A 27,527-nucleotide genomic window follows, 5' to 3' on the forward strand; every position below is an offset into this window, starting at 1 on the left:
GCATTTTCTATTTTTATTCCACCAAATGCTGCATTTATTTCGAAGATTTTTGTCCTATCAAGTAGTTCAGGATCAAAACACTTCTACCTGATGGCAAAGTGGTTAAAGACACTGCCACTGTGTCATTGTGCCACTAATTCACAAAGGGAACAAAAGGCTCCTTGTTGAGTTTCTGAACTGCGTTGAACAGCCAGGAAAGTAACACAACTTCACTGCCACTGGACTAAAGAGCAGAAAGGTGCTGTGGGGAATCAGAATCCTGCTCCTGATTGAAATCTAGAAACCTGCCCCAGAAAGTCTGCACATGTAGTATCAGACAAGGTTAGAGTCTAACTTGGTTGAGATTCTTATGCTCTCCCCATCCATCAGAATAACATGCTGGCACAAGTCTTGGTGATTTGGGGGAAGATAACCAGTAATGAGACTATATCCTTGCAAGAAGTACATACTTTCAAGCGAGGAGGACAGGAATTTAGTCAGGAAATTCACAAATGTAGGCAGATGGGGTCTCAGTTTAATGCGTCATCCAAAAGGCAACGCCTCTGATAATGCGGCACTTCCTCAGTATCGCACTAGAGCGTCAGCCTTGATTTTGAGCTCAGGTCCTGAATTGGGTCTTGTGACCAAGAACCTTGCAGACTCTGGGGCAAGAGTGCTGCCAACTGAACCACTGCTGACACATGACAAACTTTTTTCTGACAAAGCCATTAACCTCAGTCAGGTTGAAAAAAATTGATCAAGCATCAGAAAAGTACAGCAGTTGCATGATAACAGGCCAATTTTTCAATAAGCAACATGAATCTCAAACATTTTTCAACAAAAAAATTTTACAACTTAGGCAAATCAAAGTTATGATGATTTGCAACAGTATCTGGTATCTGGTATCACCCCACCAGCCTCCGCATTCAAAGGATCATCCTCCGCCATTTCCGCCAACTCCAGCATGATGCCACCACCAAACACATCTTCCCTTCACCCCCCTTGACGGCACTCCGTAGGGATCGTTCCCTCCGGGACACCCTGGTCCACTCCTCCATCACCCCCTACTCCTCAACCCCCACTTATGGCACCTCCCCATGCCCACGCAGAAGATGCAACACCTGCCCCTTCACTTCCTCTCTCCTCACCGTCCAAGGGCCCAAACACTCCTTTCAAGTGAAGCAGCATTTCACTTGCATTTCCCCTAACTTAGTCTACTGCATTCGTTGCTCCCAATGCGGTCTCCTCTACATTGGAGAGACCAAACGCAAACTGGGCGACCGTTTTGCGGAACACCTGCGGTCTGTCCGCAAGAAAGACCCAAACCTCCCTGTCGCTTGCCATTTTAACACTCCACCCTGTTCTCTTGCCCACATGTCTGTCCTTGGCTTGCTGCATTGTTCCAGTGAAGCCCAACGCAAACTGGAGGAACAGCACCTCATCTTCCGACTAGGCACTTTACAGCCTTCTGGGCTGAATATTGAATTCAACAACTTTAGATCTTAAACTCCCCTCCCCCCATCCCCACCCCGTTTCTTTTCCCCCCCCACCCGCCTTTTTTTCAATCATTTATATAGATTCTTCTTTCCCCACCTATTTCCATTATTTTTAAATCTAAAACTAAAACCTTTAGTCTTTCCACCCCACCCCCACTAGAGCTGTACTTTGAATATCCTGTCTTGCATTCTTAATTAGCACTTTTCTCAGACAAAGACCACCACCTTCAACACCTCTTTGACCCTTTTGTCTCTGACATCTTTTGATTATCTGCTCACACCACACCCTCAATGTGTCTCTTCCCCCCCACCCACCTTAAACCAATTTATATTTCTCCCTTGTTGAAACTATGCTTCAGTTCTGCTGAAGGGCCATGAGGGCTCGAAACGTTGACTGATTTCTTCTCCGCCGATGCTGCCAGACTTGCTGAGTTTTTCCAGGTAATTCTGTTTTTATTTTGTTTTGGATTTCCAGCATCCGCAGTAGCTTTTAGCTTTTTGTTTTTATCTGGGTTTCTTGGATTGAAAACCCAATTAAGGTAGCATTTCGCTTAAAATGTCAATAGTGAAAAATACACAAACTTTCTCAGAGAGAGACAACATTTAGAAATACCCTAAACGAGTAATTTTCACCACTATGGCATAACATGACAGAATGTAATAGAAAGATTAACCATTCTACTCGGAAAAATTGAAAGTACAAAAAAGTGCAACCAGCAGTAATATGAACTGTTGCATATTTTACAAATGAATGGAGTCATAAAAAATGCGTAGATAGAGAACTGCATATGGAGGGGGTAGCCTAGGGTAAAGAACCATCACACTTGGACAAAAAAAAAAACTGAAAATTGTACATTCATCCATCTGAGCCATCAGAACAGGCAGAAGATACTGGCTTGACTTAATATCTCATTAGAAGAATGGTGCCATTAATAGTGTCACCCACCCAGTACTGATAGTCCCATTTGCTGATCATACAAAGAACGGGGGGTTACAGATTTAAGGTGTTGGGGGTAGGGGGTGTGTTTGGGGGGGGTGATGTGGTGAGCAAAACACTTTACACAGCAAGTGGTAAGGACCTGGAACTTGTTGCTTACAAGGATGGGGGCAACAGTGATAATGATTTCAAAACAAAATTAGATAGGCACTTGAAAATAAACTTGCAGGGCTACAGGGATATTGCAGGGGAAAGGACTGACTGGACTGTTTTACAGAAAGCTGGCATGGACTCAATGGGTCAAATGGCTTCCTTCTGTCCCATAATGATTTGACCCTATTACACTGGCTTCAGCTTACATTATATGTTCAAGTCCTAAAGTGAGGCACATATCTTCACAAACTTCTAAATTGAGCCAAGCTTCCTGCCTATTAAGAAAAGTTGAAAGAATGCTTGGGTATATAGCCAGAATAGTGGAATACAGTCCAAGCTTTACTATGGCTTTAGTATGCATTGGTCATACTTGGCTTTTGGAAACCAAAACAGAATGCATTACGCCACCACAAAATTACACTTATAATTGAAAGGTTACAGAAAAGACCAGTAAGACCAATCTGTAAAGCATTTTAACCATGTCCCTACCCTCCCAAAACAATGCAAGTTTTCAGTTTGAAGGAAATGGACAGAACCAAATCAACTACCCAAAAAAGCTGCTTTTGTATTCCTTAGTCCGGATAAGTTCAACCTTCAATTTCTATGGTCCACATAAGAGTATACCATAAAGCCTCAAAGACCACAGTTTAAGTACACGTTTCCTTTGATGTGCAAATATCTCAAATTGTTGATAACAACAATGAAGCACTGCAACAGTATTAAAGACAGTCCTTCCCAAATTTTCCAGCTCCTGAAATTCAAACAGTTTAAATCAGCAAATAAAGAATGTACACTCCCCAACAAGATAGAATTGTTTGGGCTTCAAGGCCTGGATTATAAGGGCTCATGTGGCCCCAGCCTGATCACCCCTACCCTAAACCACTAAATCTCTTGCATCACAACAAAAAAAAGGCAAGAATGTAGTTGTATAAGAGCTGCTCACTCCATATGCACAAGGGAAGCTTGTAATGCTGAGGGAAACAATTTGGTGTAAATTGGACCCATTTAATTTAGACCACCGACTAAGTTACTTCCTCCTTACACTGCTTCCGATGACTAACTCAAAAGACACCCACAACACCAGTGATTGTTCAGTGATCAACATTAAACTCCCAAAAAAATCAACAGAGCTGCTATTACCAGAAAAGTAATGGAGGGGAAAAAAAAATCTGTCATCAATTTCCAGAGGGTTCACTTGTGAAGTTCTAAATGTCTCGATTACTTCCAGCTCCTAAACTTATTTTGCTTTGAATTCACATCTGGTCAGAACTTCAGCCTGGAATCTTGTGCTTTCAAATGCCAAACATTCGAGAAGCCCTCAAGTCTTAACTGATTTCTTTCCTTACATTACAGCAGACTACTCATGAAGTGGAGTGCAGTCATTTGTCTTTAAACATGAAGGGGAGGGAACAACCTATTTCCATCCATGTGTATCCAACAGTCTCCCCCACAGCCTCAGTGTTGATCAAAAAACCTGGATAACACACATCTTCCACCCATCCTATTCATAGAGAAACAAAGGCATTAAAATAAATGATTTTCTAGCTTTCATTCCACACAAGAGAGATTTCAGGAGCAAGTAAAAAAAACTGGGAAGGAGAAAGTACTGGTTCTAATTATTTCTTGTTAAACATATTTGAAAGAACATATTGTTCCACAATTTATTTCTTCTGTATTTTGAATTTAGAGTCTTCTCACCAGACAACACACTGAATCACCTGGGCTATTCTGACGATTCAGCTGGATGCCAAGATACACAGGAAGGTCTCAGGTTTGTTCTACACGCTGAGTTAGCTGACGTGACCCACATTGACAAGCAAGGCTGCTACAACTGGTCTCAAGATCTCAGGGTGAGGGTTGGCAGAGCAAGAGGGAAAGAAACAAATAGAGCCAAGATTCCTGCTCACAATCACAACTCAGTAACCCCTGTGGGATGTCAGGATCAAATTCAGCCAAAGGTCCCCAGTATTAAAATAGTCCCACACACTAGGTGTCTAGGCTTCACCAAAGACCACCCACTTGGATCAGATATTAGGCAGAAACCTGGACATGAGATTTAGTCTAATACAGAATCGGTAGCATCAGGGTGGATGTACACAATCGTAACAGAGCTTGAAAAATAGTAAAAAGATACCGAAACCGATTAAATTGATATCACATATGGTTGTAATGAGGGAACTGTGATTGTTTGTTTCCTGCTGGGAAATGGTTAAAACAGAAAAAAAATAGATCACAGAAACAAAATATTTTGCTAACTTTCTCAAAGGTCTCAGTTTAACATCTCACCCAAAAGATAGCACCTCTGAAAGCCACACTCCTCATTAATGAATTGTATCTGCTTAGATTGTTTGCTTAAACCCTGGACTGTGGCTTCTAACCCACAACTTTGAGGGGCATCGCTGACTTTTGTAACTAAGTGGCTGTTACTAAGTTGAAAGTGCCAGCAAGCTATCAAGCTGAAGACAGCATCACAATCATGCCGAATCTGCCCCATCCAGCATCCATTTCCAGTTAGGATCATTATACAGCAATCAAGAGCAGGAACATTGATTGATCATTTCCCCTTCCCTCATCTGTGCCTTTGTTACCTCTAGGACTTGACCATTCCAATGCGTTCCTGGCATTATATACTCCATAAGCCTGAGGCCATGCAAAACTCTACTGCCTGTGTCCTAACTCACACCAAGCCCCGTTTACCCTTTGCTTGCTGGCCTACATTGGCTCCCGTCAAGCAACAGATTTTAAAATTATCATCCTTGTCTCACCCCTCCCCATCTTTGTAACCTCCTCCAGCCCCACAATCTCCATGATATTTGTGCTCCTTTAATTCCAGCCTCTTGAACATCCCCGATTTTAATCACTCCATCACTGGTGCCTCCACCCTCAGTTGTCTAGACCTTAAGCTCTGGAATCATGGAGCATCCTACAATGAATAGTTCAAAGTTGGCAGTGCTACTTCAAAGGTAGTATCTCAAGTATATTTACTAATTGCGAACAAATCAGAAATCTTCACCTTAAAAGGTCCCAGTTTGGCTGCCAAGTCTGTGCTGTGTGTTTACTGATTGGTCTCAATCTACAGCAACAGGGGAATGAGAAATCAAGGAGCCAGGCATCTCTCGGTATCACTAGTCCTCAGGGTGAAGAAATGAAGTCAGAAGTCATATACCCCGATTGCCATTTAGTAACTCTCGCTGCACAAACAATGGAGTCAGATCAAGTTGGACTGTACTTCTCCCCATATCAATGAGCAAATCATCATTCTGTAGGAAACGTATAGGAGGACTGCCAACTTCTTACAGGATTGTACCCCAGAAAAGTCTGTACTTTCAGAAGAGGAAAAAACTTTACAAACATGTGACAAAAATAACAAAAAGTTGTTTCTAACACTAAATATGCTAGAGCTGTAGCGGTGGAATCACTCTTCCAAGAGGATATATAATCTATACACAAAAACTAGAATAGATTTTGGCATCTGACAACATGTACAGGCTTGGAAAAACACAAGCATAACTACTTATAAACACACAACTTGTAATCCGTTCATGCCTGATTTTCAAATATCTAGAATATGGGTGCAGATATTCAAGCTAGGTTCAGCTGGCGTTAATCAGATATGAAGATCCTCCTCAATAACATGGAGCTGACATAGTAAATCACTGAGCATTAAAGACCAGGAAAATCCTGAGTTTGACCCCACTCTGGTGCTCAGGTTTCCTGATCTCAACCAAGATGGTTACACTTTAGCCTCAGCATGCAAATTAGGGAGGGGAACAATATCACTTGTATCCAGCAACCCAGGCTGGAAATGAAGGAGCTATTCAAGTACTATGGAGGTAAAAATATAGAGATGGGCATATTTTTTTAAACAAATGAACTATAAAAAAGGCTAAAAGATGCTCAGTGCCAATTTTCATACAGTACTTTCATTGTCCTGCCACAAACTCTTTTTACAGATACAATAAGGAGGCCATGCAAATTAACATGATGAACATTTTAATCCAAAATCACTATTATTGCATCTGCCTTGACTTTGCATGCATTACAGCTCCAAGCACCTGTATAGCTATTTGCAACCCAACCCATAAATGGAATTTTAAAAACTGTAATGAAGCTCTGGACTGACTTCTCCCCATCTTGACAGGTGGGATTAATGGTAAATGAAGCATCAAAGGCCGAATGTGAAGAATTGCTCAAGTTTCAAAGCCCTATCAACTCAGGCTTTAAATTAGATTTCTTTCTTCTTTGGTTGCTTGAAATTTCCTAAACAAAATGATAGGCATACACTGAAATCAAAACAAGCCCATTAATTAGATTTTACTGAAACAGGTGCATATGCAACATTTTTCAAACATGAAGCACCTGCTAACGATTAGACTAAATTCCCACTACCGGCATCCCAGAGAGGAGTATGACACATGAGCATAGACGGAAGAAAGTTCATGTCATAAAATTAAATTTACTTCAGCACTACCTTGGCTGTGGCAAGGAAAGTCAACTGGAGGAATCTGGAAAGTTAACTAATTTTCATGCTGACACCACCAATGTATATTTGTACGCTGATCCAAGAAAGAAAAGTGACATTTACAGTGATGCCTATGAGGTTGACATCAATGCTCAACTCCCAAGGATGTTTAGCCTGGCAGAAAGAGTGGCAAGAGGAAAGGGAAAGAAAAATAATTGATTGTCTGACTTTTCCACAAATCTCAAGTTGCTCACTGCAGCCTAGCATTCAATGAAACATATTACACAGGAGGATCATTTGATTATCATGCTACATACTACAACAGCAGCATTATGATATTTGAGGGTGTCCCACAGTGGGTATTCTCAAAGCTACTCACTGTAGTTGCAGGATATAGCATGATGATGAAATGAACCTCCTGTGTAATATGGATGCCAAAGATAAGAGAAACATGAGGGTTCAATAATTTCAATGGCTCTTAACACAGTCTTAAATGACAAGGAAGCAACATCATCAAGAAATGTTCTTTCATTCTCTCCTTCCCCAGTACTAGGTTTGAGTGTCCATTGCTTTTACCATGAGAATTGATAAGAGGGCCCAACAAGTCTTTTTTCTAAGCTGCACTTTGGACAAATGCCAACTTCCCCATTTTTGCTCAAAACAACATTTGCACATCAGGAGTGAGCTTTTTATTTTGCCACTTGGCAAGCCCTTTGTATCAGAGGAAGCAGCTTACAATGCAAGTTTTGAACACATCTTTTCCCAGCATTTTCCCTGCATCTGCCTCTGAATCTGGTTTGTTAACAAGAAACAGGCCTCTCTTTACACTTGTCCACTAAGGGCATGATTACATCACGTGACTAGTCAGAGTGTCAAATATCAGTAAGCACATTGAACCCTCTCCATAAAGCTGTCTTCAGCAGCAATGAGAAACAGGTTGCAGCAAAGCAGAGGGTATTGCATATGTTCCCTGTCTCAATGAAAGAAGCATAAACACTATCTATCACAAGCTATGGTATAATGAACAAATAAACTATTTTCATTAGTCATTCCAAGTCATCGTTTCTATAAAGCAAAGCTGTTGCATATTTACATATACAATGTACAATGCAAATATAATGGAAATAATGGAATGTTCATACCAATTACATTATTGAAAGCAATTCATGGGCCTTGAATAATGCAGATTCCCTCTCCTCCCCAGTACACCACAGTAGTGTGGAATTCCCTCCCTAAGCTCACTGTTTCTAACCATCTTTCCTCCTTTAAGACACTCCTTAAAACCTCTCTTTCTGGCCAAACTTATGGCCAAACTTTTGACCATGTGCCCTAACATCTCCTTATTTGGCTCAGTGTCAAATTTCATTCGACAAGTCTTGCGTGAGCTGCCTTGGGATGTTATAAAGGTGTTGTACAAATGATTATAATAAACCATGATTTCTAAGATGGTGGTCTGATTTGAAAGACCAGGAGCACCCTATACAGATCAAATTCACAACACAAAAATCTGAATACAATAAAGCCAAGGACCAGCACTCTTTTTATTGTCATACATAAAGGCTGAATAGGGGGTAGATCCCAACAAGACAGACCTATATTCTCTAAATTGACAGTCTGTACCAAAAGAACAAGAGGGTGAGGGGAAAGAGGGAATGAGAAGAGGAAGAGAAAAAGTAATGTCCTGGGTTTATGGTTTCTTTTTGCCTTCAAACACCAGATAGAGTGCAGCCAGAAACTGACAACACAGAGCAAGGCTATCCCAGTATTCCTAATGATTAGTGAAAAGCTCAACAAAAAACTCGCCGACAAGAGAAACTGAAAGGAAATTGCATTTGCATACACACCTAGCGAAAGATAAATAAATGGGGAGGGAAAATTTGTGTTAAATAGATTAATATTTGATGTATATATTGCTTCAGTATTGACAACTGTGCAATCAGAAGCTATCTCCTTCCACTGCCAAAGAATGGAGAACGCTGGATCTCCAAGCATAGACTCAAACAAACATATGCAAAGAAATCTTTACATCGTAAAGACCAAAACCTTGCCACAAAGTCCATTCCTTCATCACCAATTCCATCCCCTCCCCTGGCCATTGGCTCAGGCTGTACCGGGCCAATTGCAATTTTCAGCAACACATTTGACCCGATCTGAACTTCCAACCACATATCCTCTCCATCACAAAGACCTCCTTCTTACACTTCTGCAACATCTCTCATCTCTACACCTGCCAGTACCCATCTGCTGCTTAAACTGTTTTTGTAGCCTCCAGATTTGGTTATTTCATGTTCTCATAGCTGGCCTCACTCCCTTTACACCATCACTGGCAGCAATGCCTACTGGGATTCCCTTCCTTAACTAGTCTGCCTCTCTAGCCTTCAAGACCCTCCTTAAAACCCATCACTTTGACTAAGATCAACATCTCCTCCTTTGGTTCAATCTCTATTTTTGTCTACTTGTGGTGCTGTGTAGCTTTGGGACATTTTCTTATACTAAAGCAAATATGTAAATACAAAATTGTTGGTGATGGGTTGTGTGGAGGTCGAGGCAATGCAATGCCTCAGGTATAAAATAAACTCCTAGTTTTCCTATAGCTGTATCAATATGGAGTTGGCAAAATGTTTGCAATTTCAAATTGCTGACTTTTCCCAAATGAGAATACAACACTCATCTGGAAAATAGACTGACAAAAGGCAGGTGTTGTCATAGTGAGTAAAAGCACCACATGAGATCAATTTATCAAAATAGAATCAATTATAGCACACTTAAATTGACAACAGTATATAGGCAAAAGAATCAATCCTATATTCCCCAATTTAATTGTTGTTATATCTGGTGGGATTGTTTTGACTTGAGTGCATAATCTAGGCCAGCACATTAGTGCTGCATTGCCAGAGGTGCTGTCCTTTGGATGAGACATGTCTGCCTATACAATTGCACATAATGATCCCATTGCGCTATTCAAAGGGCTGTATGGGAAGTCTCCCTATGCCCTGATCAACATTTGTCATGCTACCCAACACCACCAGCACTACCAAACTGGTCGTCATAGTGCTGTTTGAGACACCTTGCTGCGCACAGACTGACTGCCATATTTGCCTACATAATTAATACCATGGCTACCCTTCAAAATAATTGCCTATCAAGTCATTTTGTGACATTGAGAACATAAAAGATGAATATATCCACACACATAATTATGACAGGCATGCATACGTCTTTCCTTCATGAAACTAGTTCAGTCACATGTGCAGCAATTTTTATAGAGCTGAGAATGATAAAGAATAAATGCCAGAGTGTGGCAGAGGCAGAGACAGACAAAGAGAGGAAGGTAGAGCAAAGAAAATTCACACAGTAATACTAGTGACAGAACTAAAATAATTTAATTTCCGCAAAATATGCCAAAAAGCAAACAAGTTTTGATGGTCATATTACCAGATGTAAAATATCTTCATTTCCTTTTGGCACTAAAATGTAAATGCTGCCTGTAACAAGTGCTGTAAAGTACTTTTCACTATTGGTATTTACAGCCTCAAGAGAAAGTAGCACTTCCCTTGTGTGCGTACAGCAAGATATTTACCCAACAGTATTTTGGCAAGCAAATTACTTCAAACCCACTACCCAGTAATGCAGTAAGCTAGCTCGATTTGCTTTAGATACCTGCAACTTCCCAAATTCTGAAGTTCAGATGATGCAAGAAACATAAAAGATAAAATTACATTTCCTAAAGATACTATACACCAAAATAAAATCCTCATCAGCACAAATTACTGGCAATGACTTCCTTCAGTTACACAGACTGATTGATACCACAGCTAAATTCACTGACAAACAAACCATTTTCAGGTTTTGGACAATGTTTCCTCTGGATAATGCAGCCAAGCTTGAAGAGGGAAAGGTAAAACAAAATAAGCCATTTAACTGTTGTTCATTAAATAAAAAGTGTGCTACATATTGTGAAAGGGAGTAGAATACACCTGAATCTCCTTAACCATCATCCCATTTTACAGTCAGGTAGGAGGGGTACTTTGTAGGATAAGCATTGCCTCCAAAACCACCACTCTTCCCCACCCCCCCACCCCCGGCAAGCAAAAAAGTCAGGTTCTGCAGTTTTCTTGGAAAATGTAGCAGCAGGATTTGGTCAAGTAAAATGGTTTGTTGTGAGGGTGGCATAAGTTTTTCTACTAGTTAAAAAAAGAGATCGTCATTGAAAATCACCCTAAATCAATTCACAATGTTCACCATCAACTCAAAGCAGCTTTTGGGAGGCACAGGTCTACTTGCCACTAAGGCAGCATTCACATAGAAAATATGGTCTGATAACAGAGGCCACCACTACAAAAGACGCAAAGGTCACCTATTCCCCTGACGAGCAGAGAACAGACTTGCAGCCCTAAGCAGAGTTACGGATCATCTATGCATCACCAGTGCTAGGCTGCAGCACAGGCAACTAAACTAATTCTTTATGCTGTGTACACATTTAGGCCCCACAAGCAAGTCTTGAAGAAGCAAGCTCCCTTTCTGAACTGGTTTCTGAATTGCAACAGAGATGCTTCTGGTGGGAGATAGTCTAATTGACGCCAATTTTCCCCCAAGGTTCCAAACTCTTTATTGTCAAGGCTGCAGCCTTTAACATTTTGGGAAGAAATGTGAACCATTATGCTGGAAATCAAATAGGCTTCTTGCTGGATATTTGCAATATCAGGATTTAAAAAAAAGGTTTTGCAAGCATAAAGAATTCAAAGAATACGGGTATGTGTGTGTGCATGCATGCGTGTGAAGCGCCGTTCATGAACCCAGGATGCTCCAAGTCACTTCACAGACAAGCAAGATTTTTTTTTGAAGTCCCATTGCTGCTATGTCAGAAATGCAGCTGCCAATTTATACACAGCAAGGCCCCACACACAGCAAAGTGATAATCAATGCTTCCTCTAAGTTGCACAATCGTTCAGCAGCATGCCAGGCAAGCAAACAGGCCACACATAAATGCATCTTAAAAGTGAACGTTGCTTATGTGCAGTTGAATCTCAATCTTAAGAGGATCATGTAGTGCAATGAGCTTGCCCAACAGCAAACAGGCATGAGAAGGAACATGGGTGAAAAAACGACCAGCTGATCTGATTCGGTGACATTGGTTGAGAGATAAACATTAGCCCATACATTATCTTCAAAACAACAACATGGGATTGTTTATGTCCACCAGACAGAGCCTCTGTTTAATGTCTCATCTGAAATGATTGAATGTCTAACCTCTGGAGTAGGACTCTCAAACTTCTGACTCAGAATGCTACCACTGAGCCATGGCTGACACGAATTAGAAATCAGACATATTTTAGGTACTGCACGACCACACTGCTGTGGTGCTGTTTAGAATCACAACTCACTCAGACAGGCACGAAAGCTAACTTTGCAAGGAGGTCCTTCTAATCAGTCGCTATTACTCTTTGTGCAAAAATAACCTATGCTACACAAGTGCTTTGTACATAGTAGGAAAAATGCATTAGAGTAATTTGATATAATATTTGGGATAGAATTCTAAATCTGTATTGACATAGAGGGACAAGAATGAAACATTTTGAGCTCTTCAGCCAATTCCCAGGCCAGACGTGAATGAAAAAAAAGATAAGTCCTTCTACTCTGCTCCAACAACCCTCTGGGCTCAACCTTAAAACAGCAGTAATTTTTGCAATGAGCAGAGTTGAAATGGATAGAGAGAGAGAATTAAGTTCTACCTCAGCAATTTAGGCTGGATTTAAAGCCCCTCTACCTTCAATATAACAGCACAATACTGGAGTCTAAGAAGCAGCATTTTTCAGTCAAGTTGGAGATATACTTGCCATTAAAACACTTGCAGCATTGGGGAAGATGCCTAACCAAAGAATATGTACCAGTGCAAGAATAGATAGAAGTTAAATTAATTTCTTCTACACTGAAGTCCACAAACACCTGGTAATGTATAAAACAAATTTATCAGGCAAAATCTGCAATCAATCCAAAAGGCCAAACGTTATTACAATTAAAAATACACAAGTCAGGCATTTTACATATTTTATAATAACACGAAGTGAGTAGCTCCAAAATATCTGCCTTGAAGTCATCTCACACACAGAAATTAATCGCCACAAAGACAATTGGGTCACCAAGTCAATTTTGCAACATAATAAATCTGCATCCATTACAGAAAAGCAATGCCAGATTAAGAGTCAAACTGAAGCTTTTAAAAACAAAATTCACATCCTCAGGATGTCCTAAAGCACCATATAACCAATTATTTACTTTGAAGTGTAGACACTTACCAATCCGGGCACAGGTCCCACTGACAGCACCATTCTACCTTTGTTGGGCAATAAGTAAATAACTTTTAAAAAATAAATGCGGAATAATTTTACAAGAGCAAAATACTGTGGATAATGGAAATCCAAACAAAAAAACAAAATGCTGGAAAAACTCAGGTCAGGCAACAATCTTTGGAGGGAGAAAGAGATTTGGCATTCCCTGTCAATAACCAGAACTGGAAGAAAGGCCACAATCTGAAACGTTAAAAAGGTTTCTCTCTCCACAGATGCTGTCTAAACCTGTTGAGTGTGCTCCCAGAATTATTTTGGTTGAGCTATCCCATTTGAGGCTAGCTAAATAAAACAAATCCCTCATCACTAGTCAGCAACAAAGGTGGCAATTTAAGAAAAAAGCAAAATACCGTAGATGCAAGAAATCTAAAATAAAAACAGAAAATGTTGGAAACACTCAGGTCTGATAGCACCTCTCCACTTAGGCTGTCAAACCTGCTGAGATTTTCCAGCATCTTCTGTTTTTATTGGTAATTTAAGAACTTCTTTTGCCCTTCACAATTTTTATTTTTAAATGCCACTATCTTAATCAGTCCAAGGACTTCAACAGAATTATCAATTCAAAAAGCAATGTTCTTTTAGAAGATTTAGTCTAGCAGTGAGCAGTGTTAAAATTCAAATTTCATAGCTATATAAAACTTAGGCAGCACTCCATAGATAATTCTTTTGAACTGCATGTTATAATGCCCAGCTGGCACTCAACAACACTGCAATCTCAAACTTTCCATGACTAATGCAGCTTTTAATTTACATACAATATGGAGACAGTAATTGGCTCCAGTAGTAGACCCAGCTTGAAGTGTCTTCAGCTGGCATCCCCCTTGCCTTCAAATAGAACGGTTGTGGGTTCAAACCTCACTCCAGGACATGAGCATGTAATCTGGGTCATCATTTCAGTGCAGTAATGAGTGTGCGCTGCATTGTTGGATGTACCACTAAACATTTAAATGATTCCCCATCATATGCCATGGCTCTATGTACTTTCCCTTTTCTCTATTCAAACCCATGTTCTCTGGTTGTAGACAGTCTATATTTAACTACTTGAAGCAGATGGCAACGAATATAAGGAACAGAGTGCCCTGTGACACAGTGCAGACGGATTGTGCAAAAAAAGTTTTAAGGGAGAATTGGATATTTAGGAGAGTGAGAGGTTGTTAGAGATTCATTGTTTTGAGACAGACCAGATGATCTGGCTTCCAGTTAGGCAGCATTAAGAAGCTAGAGTTCTTTAAAAAGAGTGCTGAGAATGTCAAGTTGCCTGATTGGGATCAGCAAGATTCAAGATTAAAAAGGGTTATAGAGTTTAAGAGTGATGGATTGTTTCTACTGGTTGGGGAAATGATAAAAAGGCACATATTCAAAATATGAACAATCAGGTACAGGAAAAGACCCCCTGGTCTGTCCCACACAATTGTGATGATGTCTTGTGCATCCCCAAATGACAGTGGCTGCTCGGAAAGGTGAGAAACCAGATAAAAATCAAGGACAATTTAGGGGGAACAGGTGGTCAATTGCTGGAAAATTCCTCTCAGACTCCATGAGGTAACCAAAACTAGTCCTGGTGATCACAAAGAATTGAACAGTGAGGTTAGAAATGGTTTATTTGCAAAGGGTAGTTAGAAAGTGTAATTTCCTACAACACTTGAAGCACAACCCACAAATTATTTTTAAAATTAAATAATTGCTTGCAACAGAGGAATATTAAACAATATGGGGCAGCAAGACAATAGGATTAGATTAGGTGTCCCATGGAGAAAACCACTGCTTGTTCCCACATGTACCAACGAGTCTATGGCTCACCAGCACACTCAGATTCTATGTGAAAAGAAGCACAGACCTTATGATAGTCAACATTCCTCTCCCTCAACTAACCACCAAAATGAGTTTAACTACCCAATCTGTTTCTTTGCCTGTTGTCAGACCTTGTTGCGATGCAATTGACTGCTGTTGGCTACAAAGCAGTGAATACACATCAGAAGTAATTCCTTGGAGCTGAAACTCTCAAGTGTTTGCTAAGTTGCTATGTAAATGCAAAGTCTTTGTTTCTTTTCCACACCAGATGAAATAAGAACTGTGCCAAACTTGAACTGCAAGGACACTGCTGAGCACCACACAAAAGCAGCAGGCCTCCATGGCTGAAATGCAGCAGGTGCACTTGTCTAAAGGGAAAGGGCTATCGTTAATCAGTTCAGGATTGTTATGTCTGTTTAAACCATTCCGGCTCCACAGTAATTACAGCAGATTGATACGGTCAAGTTTAAACTTGCAATGCATTAGTCATAATTAAAAATGTATCATACAGGTCATTTTGGACTCTGTTCAACAATCAGTCCTGTAGGCTTCCCGCAAAATCTATCCCCCATCCCCATAATCATTTGTTTGAACCCAACAGCCAAGAATTGCACCTGACATCCTCAATTAGGCAATTGATAAGTGTACAATTTTAGACTAAAATAAGGGCAAAATAAAACCCCAGTGTAACAACATTCATGCAATGCTTTTGGCCCAGAAACCAAACTACAATCCTGTTCAGCCAGAAAACTTCAAAGATCAGCAACGACTGTAGCTTTCATCTTAATTCATTCATGGGATGTGGGTGTCGCTGACAAGGCTAGCTTTCGTTGCCCATCCCTAATTGCCCTAGAGAAGGTGATGATGAGCTGCCTTCTTAAACTACCACAGTCCACCTGGTGTAGGTGTTTGCTGATACAAAGGGAATTTTGACCCAGTGACAGTGAAGGAAAGGGAATATTGTTCCAAACCAGGATGGTGTTTGACTTGGAGGGGAATTTTCAGATGGTGATGTTCCCTTAAGTCTGCTGCCCTCGTTTTTCTAGGTGATAAAGGTTACAGGTTTAGAGTGCACTGTCAGAGGAGCCTTGGCAAGTTGCTGTAGATCTTGTAGATGATACACACAACTACCATTTTGTGGTGGACGGGGTGCCGATCAAACAGGCTGCTGTGTCTTGGATGGTATTGAGCTTCGAGTGTTATTGGAGCCATGCTCATCCAGACAAGCTGAGTATTCATCACACTCCTGATGTGTGCCTTGTAGTTGAATTGGTTTTGTGGAATCAGAAGGCGAGATACTCACCAGAGAAGTCCTAGCCTCCAATCTGCTCTTGTAGCCATAGTATTTATATGGCTGGTCCAGTTCAGCTTCTAGTCAATGGCAGCTCCCAGGATGTTGATGGTGGGGGATTAAGCGATGGTCGTGTCATTAAACATCATGAGGATGTCTGACACTTGTGTGGCATAAATGCTACTTATCACTTATCATTTAATAGAGAAGTGTGAGGTGATGCATTTTTGCAGAAGGGAGATGGAGAGGCAAAATGGGCTAAAGGGCACAGTTTTAAAGAGTGTGAGGGGCAGAGGGACCAGTGGGTATATGAACATAAATCTTTGAAGGTGACAGGACATAGAGAAATTAGTTAGAAAAGCATATAGGATCTTGGACTTCATAAATAGAGGTATTCAGCAGAGAAACACAGAACTTATGCTAAACATGTATAAAGCTCTGGTTAGGCCACAACTGGTCACCACATTTTAGGAAGAATGTGCAAGTTCTTAATAGGGTGCAGGGGAGATTTACCAAAATGGGTCCATGAATGAGGGAATTTAGCTATAAGGTTGAGTTAGAGAAGCTGGGATTGTTCTTGAAGCAAATGGGAGATTTCATAGAGGTGTACAAGATTATGCCAAGGTTTGGATAAGGTAGGCAAAGACAAGCTGCACCCATTAGCTGATGGTACAAGGTTAAGTGAACACAGATTGAAGATTTTGGGTAGGAGATGGAGAGGGGAATGAGGGAGAACTTTATGCAGGATTGGTAATGACCTGGAATTCGCTGCCTGCAATTTCAATGATTTCAAAAGGAAATTGGATGGGCACTTGAAGGGAATGAACTTGCTGGGCTATGGGGAAAGAGCAGGGGAATGGGAATGGGAATGGAACTGACGGGTTTGCTCTAGAGAGCTGGCATAGAATTGATGGGCCAAAAGGCCTCCTTCTGTGCTGTAAATCATTTTACGACTTTTTCATCCACACTTGTAAAATGTAGCCTTGCTGTCAAGTACAGTCACTCTCACCTCACCTCTGGAATTCAGCTCAATTTTCTATGCTTGGACCAAGGGTTTAATGAGATCTGGAGTACGATGAAGGAAGCCAAATTGAGCATCAGTGAACAAGTTATTGCTAAGCAAATGCTGCTCGATAGTCAATGACACCTTCCATCACTTTGCTGATGATTTGAGAGCAGGCTGATTGGGCACTAATTGGCCAGATTGGATTTGTCCTGCTTTTTGTGGTCGGGACATAGCTCAGCAATTTTCCACATTGTTGGATAGACAATAGTATTGTAATTCTTTCGAGTTATCAACAGTCACAGATTGTAACTCTTTTGAGTACATTCACAGTTCTTGGTTTCCGGGAGTGGGACATGAACCCACAACCCAGTAGTATTGTAGATGCACTGGAATGGATTAGCTCTGGAACACAAATCTTTAATACCAGATATACCCCTAGCCAAAAACTCAATATTGTCAGGTCCTATTGCCTTTGCTGTATCCACTCTTTCAGCCATTTCTTTATGTCACGTAGAGTGAAATCAAATTGGCTGAAGACTAGCATCTCTCATGCTGGGAACCTCAGGGGGAGGCAAAGATAGATCAGCATCTCTGGTTGAAGTTTTTTTTAAATTTATTTATGGGATGTGGGCGTCGCTGGCTAGACCAGCATTTAGTGCCCTTCCCTAATTGTTCTTAAGGTGCTGGTGAGCTGCCTTTTTGAACCACTGCAGTCCCTATGGTGTAGGTACACCCACAGTGCTGTTAGGGAGGGAGTTCCAGCATTTTGATCTAGCAACAGTGAAGGAATGGCGATATATTTCCAAGTGGCTTGAAAGGGAACTTCCAGGTGGTGGTGTTCCCATGTATCTGCCATCCTCATCTTTCTAAATGGTACAGCTGTGGGTTTGGAAGATTGTTGCAAATACTTCAGCCTCAACTTTGTACTGAAGTGTTAGGCTCCCCCATCATGGAGGAAGGAGGATATTTGTAGAGCCTCCTCTTCAGATTAGTTTTAAATTATCCACCACAATTCATGGCTGGATCTGGCAAGACTACAAAACTTTGATCTGATCCGTTAGTTGTGGAAATGCTTAGCTCTATCACACACTGCTTCATGCATGTGGTCCTTTGTTGTAGCATTATCAGGTTGATACTTTAAGTATGCCTTGCTGCTCCTGGCATACTGTCCTACGTACCCCATTGAACCAAGGGTGGTCCCTGGTTTCATGGTAATGGTAGAGTGAGAGGTATGCAGGACCAGGAGGTTACAGATAATGGTTGAATACAATTCTGCTGCCCATAGCACCTCAGGAATACCCAGTTTTGAGATGCTTTGATCTGTTCTGAAACTCTCAGTTTAGTATGGTGGTAGTTCCACACAATATAACAGAGGATATTCTCAGTTTGAAGACAGGACTTTATCTTCACAAGGCCTCTGCTGTGGTCACTGCTATCAATACTGCCATGCACAGGTGCATCTGCTACAGGTCAACTGGTGAGGCCCAGTCAAGTAGGTTTTTCCCTCTTTTTGGTTCTCTCACCACCTGCCACAGGCCTACTCTGACACACATTCCCATCAGAGCTCAGCCAGCTTGATTAATAGTGGTACTACTGAGCCACTCCGTGATGGACAATGAAGTCCTCCACCCAGAGTACGTTCTGTGCCCTTGCTACCAGCAATGCTTCTTCCAAATGGTGTTCAATAAGGAGAAATACTGATTCATCAGCTGAGGGAGGGCAGTAGGTGGTAATCAGCAACAAGTTTTCTTGCCCATATTTGACCCAATGCTGTGAAATTTTATGGGGTCCGAAGTCAACGTTGTGCATTCCCAGGGCCACACTCTGCCAAATATATACTACTGTACTGCCACCTCTGGTAGTAGGTCTGCCCAGCTGCTGGGATGGGGCATAGACAGGAATGGTGGTGGTGGTGGCTGGGACTGTTAGCATCAGAAGCATACATAGATACTGATGCAATAGTAATGTCAGATCACATGACTGAGAAGTAAGAGATCTAGGGGGGAGAAGCTCCAACCTTGTCTAGAGGTCCAAATGTGTTAACCCCTGCTGTAAATAAAAAGCATAAAGGTTTTGAGAAGCTACAGACTTGAGCAACATGGGAGAATAGACAATCCCAGAACCCCCATCTAGACCCAACCACACAACGAAATGGGGACATTGTCTTGAGGGTATTATTCGATGGGTTTGACTATGTCAGTCTGTTGCTTGACTAGTCTGTGGGACAGTTCTCCTGATTTTATCACAAGTCCCGAGATGTTAATGAGGACAACTTTGCCAAGTCAACTAGGTTAGGTTTGCCATCGTCATTTCCAGTGCATAGATGATGGGTGGTTTTATTCTTATTTGACTTTTCTGTGGCTGAAACAACTGAGTTGATGCCAGGGCAGTTGAAGAGCTAACAACATTAGACTGAACTGTGCAAAATGCACACAAAAGAAGTGTATTCAACATACTCCACTCGCAACTATCAAAGCAGGCCCCAGAAGCCAGTCAACTAAAACAGGTTAGAAACTGGTCTTGCAGCTCCCTCCTCTTTTCATCCCACACAATCCTAAGTGTTTCCGTTTGTTTAACTAGAAACAGGAAAGGTCCAACTCAGCTAAACTCAGAGCAGCAGTGGAGGCGTTACAACTGAACACAACAAACCAGCTTAAGAAAGAGGAACCGGAAAAAGCAACCAGTGCCCCAGATCCCCATTAACTGGGTTCCTGCACGTACTCTGGTACACAGAGGATGGAAGACAAGATTAGGAGTTCAATACCAAGACACCAAGGTTAATTTCAGCTATTGCAGAAGGGTGTACAGGGCAGGAGGAAGGAGAGATGAAAGGAGGGGTGGAGATGGAGAAAGGGGAAGACAAAGGTACATTTATATAAAAGACCTCAAGACACCTAGTGTTTCTAAACCACTAAATTACTTTGAAGTGCACTCACTGTAGAGCAAACCAATTTGAGTACAAAGTCCTAGAAACAACAAATGAGGAAAAGTATTTTAATAATACTTAATCACACAAAGTTCAACTGCTAGCAATGCAGTACTTTTATTGACCAGAGTTAGCCCAATGCCATGCACTAAAACCCAGAAAAAAGGGTCTTCCTGACTGTTCCTCTAAAAAGCAATTTGGCAGTTTTACATTTATTTGGCCACAAACTGCAGGAGGGCTGAGCTACAGAAGCACAGCAGTCAAAGTTTAATATAAAAGCAGCTTTGTCTGGTGAACAGGCTGCACCATTGCACACTGCAACAGTATAAAATCGCTTGCTTTGGTCTGGTCAGCATTTTCAGCAGTTATGAAAATCTGATCCAATGAGGTCAGATCAGACCTCAAGCACTCCAAATAGGTAGTTCAGCAAGTTTGTTTTACAATGTTAGTCAAAAAAGAGGGGGGAAGATTAAAAAAAAACTAGAAGTAAACCTCAAAAGCTGTAAGTTGCACCTTAAATTAACTAAATATTGACTATGTAATTGAGTTTCAATCACAGGCTACAGAGAGTAGTATTCAAAATCTCTCTCTCCAATGGAGACAGATTCCAGAACTTCATTTGCAAAACATTCAATTTTTCTACATCTGTGATAGGTGAATATGGCAGCCAATTTGCACACAAAGGTCCCCACAAATACAAACATAATGATGTTCAGTTAATTTGTTTTTGGTATTGGCTGAAGGCAAATGTTCAATGGAAACTAGGAGAATTTGTTCGTTGTTCTTCAAATAGTGAGAACTTTTATGACCAGCTGAAAGGGCTAACCAGCCTTAATTTAACATTTCTTCTAAAAGGCAGCATCTCCAACTCCCTTAGAAAGCACTGAAATATCAGTCTAAGTCCATAGTGGGGCTCCAATCTATGATATTCAAAGTTATAGGTAAGAGCGCTGTTACTGAAACAATTTGGTGGTTTCGGCTATGGATAGAGATTGTAGCAGAGAAGAGAAGTAACAAAAATTTGATCAAAAACTTCTTGCATGGTATTCACAGCAGAGTCTGCACACTTATTCACCAGAGGCACTCTACTGCCTGCCATTCAATTGGAAACAAGATTCCTTTCAAACACTATATACTGCTGATAGGTGGCATTTCACTCACCCTGCTTCTTTACTCAGTGGTGCATGACTTACTGAAACATTTTACAATGGAAACAGAAGTGAATGAAAAGCAAGCCAGTAAAAGCTTCAAAAATCAATGCAAATTTTTGTAATTATACAGTTATGCTTTACTACCATATGAGACCTATACCACAGTATACCTTGTTTTCTTTTTTCATGTCTAAGTTGAACGAGAAACGATCCTTCAAATATGTAGCAAAACAGAGGCTTTTGATTTCACTTCTAATTTGCTGAACTTGATTTTCAGAAAACCCTTATGGAACACTAATTGAACCCACCATGTTTGAATTTACTTATTGATTTTCAAAATAACCCAATACCACACGTTTCTAATTTCCATCATGTATAATACCTTCCGTGTATTTACATGTTAAACACGCGAAGCATAATTTGACTGCACTGAATCATTGAATGCTTAAAATTCAGTATTCCAGCTATCCAAATAATAATGCCCAAACACCAGCCAAATGATGCGAATGATTCAAAGCAATGACTGAAAAGTTATCTTCCCTCTTCCTCCCATCACACTGCCTTATAGATTCTTGTAATCAGTAAATAAGATTCAACTGCCACATCCCTTCATTACTGCACTTTTCATTCAAATAACTATAAAAATGAAATGTTAAATTTGTAGTTAATCCATTGGGTTATCAGAAAATGACATTTCTATGTTTAAGTCAGTTCAGCTGCATGTAAATTGCAAGTGCATTCACCACCCAACAAGTGGGTGCCAAAATGCAATTTAGTCCTTGATGGGTAAGGAAAGAAATATCTAACATGGTCACTAGGATTAGCGAGAAGACTCAAGACAGGAAATTATAGGTGGTGACCTTTAAAGCAATGCTGCTATAGGAGGCGACTACCTCTTTTCATAGGTCAGATAGTTTACTTACTCCCCTTCGCCAGTCTCTTCCCACCTACCTGAGACTCTCTTCTGACACCCTGCACCACTTAATTTCCAGTATCCTAGCCCTAACTTTTTCCACCATGGAAGTTCGGTCCAATCCACCTACACCTCATCTGCCACTGGGATGGGCTGAGGGCTCTCCACTTCTTCCTTAAACAGAGGCCAAACTAATCCCCATCAACCACCATTGTTCTTCCCCTGGCTGAATTTGCTCCAACACTGAACAACTTCCCTGCTGACTCCACACTTCAAACAATAGGCGTTGCTATGAGAATCCTTATGGATCCTAGCTATGTCTGCCTTTTTGCGGAATGTGAGATGTATTCTTTGTTCTAATTATCCTCAGGTCCCCTCCTCTACCTCTTTTTCTAATACAGCTATCAATGTATCAGTGTTACATGTATCAATGTTACAATGTATCAGTGAAACAAGTGTTGTTTCCTGCTCTTTGCCATGAATTAGAAAATTTCATCCGTTTTATTTCTAATTTCCCCCTTGCCTTATGTTCATATGGCCCATCTCAGACTCTTTCCATCAATGACCAATGTATCTCCATTTTTAGGGATAGGTTGTTGGCCAATCTTTTATAAACCCACAGGCTCCTACAGCTACTTCGACTACCCTTCCTTCCACCCCATTTCCTATTGGGTTCGATTCCATTCTTCCCGTTTCTCTATCTCTTGTCGTATTTGTGCTGACAGTGCCATCTTCCAAACCGGCAGTTCTCATAGTTCTTCCTTTTCCCTCAGCCGAGAATTCACCTCCAGTGTGTTTGAAAGGGCCAACCATGTCAAACTCATTTTCCATACTTCTGCTTTCACCCCCTTTCCTTCCCACCCATAAATACGATAGGGGTCCTCTTTGTCCTCACCTTCCACCCACCAGCCTTCACATTCAATACATCATCTTTCACAATTTCCACCACTAGAGCGATGTCACCAGTCCTCCCCTTTCCGCATTCCTGAAGAGACTGCCCCCTCCCCAATACCTCTTCAATCACCCCCAACAGCCCCTCCCTTCTCACACATGGATAGATGTAACATCTGATGTCCTGTTCACTCCTTTTTTTCCTGTCGATATACCCAAAAACTCTTGCCAGGTGAAACAGAAAATTTACCTGTACTTTAAAATTTAGTATTCTGTATTCACTGCTTACAATACAAACTCTACACTGGGGAGACCAAACACAGATTGGGTGGTCGCTTTGTGGAACACCTCCATTCAGTCCACAACTGTTCCCAAGCTTCCAATCACCTGTTTTAATTTTCCACCTCACTCCCACTCTAGCCTGTTTGTTCTTAGCCTCCTAGTGTTCCAATGTAGCTCAACTAAAACTTGAGGAATAGCACCAATTAGGCATTTTATAGCCTGCCAGACTCGAGAGTGCAACAATTTCAGCTCACCACTGCCATTCCCATTTTTTCAGACAGTAGCTGAAGTAATGATTCTACTATTGCAATTTATACTTCAAGCTTCCTTTGTTTCTTTATTGTCTCATTACCAGTCACTTTTCACAAAATAATAATTAGAAGCAGTAGGCCATTCAACCCTTCAAGCCTGCTCTGCTATTCAATAAGATCATGGCTGATCTGATTGTGGCCTTAACTCCAGTTTCCTGCCTGGCCCCCATAACCCCAGACAAAAACTATCCAATTCAAGTTCTGAATATATTCAATGGCCCAGCCTCCCTATTCTCTGTGGAAGAAAATTCCAAAGACTAACAACCCTCAGAGGAAATTTCTCCTCATCTCCATCTTTAATGGGAGACCCCTTATTTTAAAACCATGCCCCCTGGTTCTAGATTCCCCGAGGGGAAACATCCTCTCAGCATTTGCCCTTTCAAGCTTCCTCGATCTTATGGGTTTCAATAAGGTCACCTTTCATTCTTCAAAATTCCAATGAGTATAAGGCCCAACCTGCTCGCCTTTTCCCATAAAACAAACCTTTAATCCTAGGAATCAGCATAGTGAACCTTACTGAACTGCTTCCAAATCAAGATTATCCTTCCTTAATTAAAGAGACCAAAACTTCAGGTGTGGTCTCACCATTGCAGTGTACAGTTATAAGACTTCCTACTGCAACCCCTTACAATAAAAGGTCAACGTTCCATTTACATTCCTCATTAGTTGCTGTACCTGCATGCTAACTTTTTGTGATTCATGTACAAAGATACCCAGATCACTGTACTGAGCATTCTTCAGTCTCTCTCCATTTTCCTTCACATTTTCCCACATTTCCAAATTTCCCCATGCCGAATTTTTGCCCACACACTTAACCCCTTTGCAAATTTTGTACCCTCAACTTTTTCCCTACCTGCCTTTGTATCATCAGCAAATTTGGCTACAATACACACAGTCAGTCCCTTCATCCCAGTCATTAATACAGACAGGAAACAGAGTAGGAATAAATGGGTCTTTTTTGGAGTGGCAGGAGGTGACTAGTGGGGTACCGCAGGAATCAGTCCTTGGGCCCCAGCTATTCACAATATATATCAATGATTTGGGTGAAGGAACCAAATGTAATATTTCCAAGTTTGCTGACAACACAAAACTTGATGGGAATATGAGTGGTGAGGAGGGTGTTAAGAGGCTTCAAGGCTATTTAGATAAGTTGAGTGAGTGGACAAATACATGGCAGATGCAGTATAACATTGATAAGTATGAAGTTATCCACTTTGGTAGGAAAAGCAGAGTGGCAGAGTATTATTTAAATAGTGATAGATTGGGAAATGTTGATATACAAAGGGACCTGGGAGTAGATATTTATATCTTCCAGTAATCGTTTTCAACAAATGGAGCCAGCATTACTTCAATTACAGTAACAATCCATTTTTCAGGGATTAACGAAATAATCTGTCAACAGTCAGATAAAGTTAATAGTCCTGGTGGATGGCATCATAATGCTGGGCTGTTCAACAGCAGCAACATTCCAGGAGATGGAAAGAAACATGCAATACAGAGTTTTATTTATTCTTCCTCATTTTTCTCCCAATTGTGTTTGACGTGTTTCCAGAGTTTCCCTCATTGATTTGCTCAAAAACAGCATCTCCGGCTTGGTCGAACACCCTCTAAGAAGATAGCGCCCAGCACAGTGCTCAGGTGGAAGTTCCCTTGAACATCAGGTTGTAAATCTGCCTCAACACTGCCATCTTACTTGTACACCAATCACTGCAAGCAAGCATGCAGCTGCAGCAAGCAGTTAAGGTGGCAAATGGTATGTTGGCCTTCATTGCATGAGGACTTGAGTACAGGAGCAAGGGTGTCTTACTGCAGCTGTAAAGGGCCTTGGTGAGACCACAACTGGAGTAGTGCATGCAGTTTTGGTCTCCTTACCTAAGAAAGGATATACTTGCCATAGAGGGAGTGCAGCGGAGGTTCACCAGGCTGATTCCAGGGATGACAGGATTGTCGTATGAGGAAAGATTGGGTCAACTAGGCCTAGTATTCACTGGAGTTTAGAAGAATGAGAGGGGATCTCATTGAAACGTATAAAATTCTGACTGGGCTGGACAGACTGGATGCAGGGATGATGTTTCCTCTGACTGGGGGGTCCAGAACAAGATGTCATAGTCTCAGAATACACGGTAGGCCATTTAGGACTAAGATGAGGAGAAACCTCATCACTCAAGGAGGGTGGTGAACCTGTGGAATTCAATACCACAAAAGGCTGTGGTGACCAAGTCACTGAATATGTTTGGAGGAGGAAAGATAGATTTCTAGTTACCAAAGGCATCAAGAGGTATGGGGAAAGAGTGGGAGTATGGCGTTGAGATAGAGGATCAGCCATGATGATAATGAATGGCGGAGCAGGCTCAAAGGAACGAATGACCTACTCTTGCTCCTATTTTCCATGTTTCTATGTTTGTAATAAAGTTCATAGATAGATACAGCCCCAGCACTGATCTTTGCCGCACTCACAAGTTACAGTTTGCCATCCTGAAAATAACCCATTTATCAGGACACTGCTTCCTGTTGGTTAGCCAATCCTCTATCCATGCTAATATATTACCCCCTTTGTCTTGCACCATAATGTCCCTTTTGTCATTTAAACTGTCCTGGCTTCTACCCTGTCATAGGCCTTCTCTTTTTACACTCCTCATCTCCCCCTTTCCTTGTTTCTGTTCTCGCTTAAAACCTGTTGCAATTCTAACCTTTCCAGTCAGTTGAAAGGTCACCCACCCGCAACACTGGCCAGATCTTCTGATCAGGATAGAAAATTCTATTTCGGACACTCATCAGGCACTGATATTGCAGGGCAGTCTTCCAATGGAGGAACCTTCACATCTGACCTAATGCAGCAAACCTCACAGGGAGCAGTGCAGAGAATCCACGCAGAAAACATGATCCCTTTTTACGGCAGCAGCTGCCGTATTCTGGTAAACAAAGAGTTTAAATGTCCCAAAGCTGCTTTGAAAACAGCTAGAGAGATGGGAAGTGTATAAGGTAAATGGTTAAGGGACAGGGTGGGTGAGGGGATAGGTGGGTTGTCAGGTTGTTGCGGGGGGGGGGAGGAAAGTCAGGTGGTAGTGGCTAGTCAGATCGGGTCAGGGGAGGGAGAGGGAATCGGAAGGGTCAGTTGTATAATTACCCAGATGTTAGGCCAGGATTTTTTCCTGTCTAACACTTACTGAGTAACTATCCTGGTAAGTAAGTCAGAACCATCTGAAGTCTCCAACTAATTCAGAGTCCCGGGGAGCAGGGGAATTGCCCATCGGAAGTTCAAACTTCCCAGGATATTCCCACGAAGCCCTTGCATTGGGACTTCAGAAGGGTCCCAAAGCACACCTTCCGGGGTAAATCCAGTCTCCAACTATCCAGAGATTGGAAGAACTGAGCAAATAACTGTGTTTCCCTCTACACAGATGCTGCCTGACCTGCTGAGTATTTCCAGCATTAACTGCTTTTACTTAAGATTTGTCAGTCAAGGCTGATTTTCTATGAATAAAGCTAAGCATTCTGCAAAATTATCTGTATGCTTAACCTAATTGAACACTAGATCTTCTTGCATCCATCTTGAATATTAAAACTGCACCATAAAGTTATTACCAAAAC

The 27,527-nt window shown here is 41.3% G+C and overlaps 1 protein-coding gene and 1 pseudogene across 2 annotated transcripts in view; both read right to left on the reverse strand.

The window, feature by feature from the left end:
- Positions 1-27,527, reverse strand: part of jarid2b (jumonji and AT-rich interaction domain containing 2b) — a 409,246-nt gene that overhangs the window by 266,844 nt on the left and 114,875 nt on the right. The gene's annotated exons all lie outside the window — the stretch shown is intronic.
- LOC144673572 (cytochrome b-c1 complex subunit 9 pseudogene) lies at positions 25,443-25,624 on the reverse strand (annotated as a pseudogene).

The sequence above is a fragment of the Cetorhinus maximus genome, chromosome 3 (assembly GCF_964194155.1).
Source record: "Cetorhinus maximus chromosome 3, sCetMax3.hap1.1, whole genome shotgun sequence".
In the NCBI taxonomy this organism is placed as follows: Eukaryota; Metazoa; Chordata; class Chondrichthyes; order Lamniformes; family Cetorhinidae; genus Cetorhinus; species Cetorhinus maximus.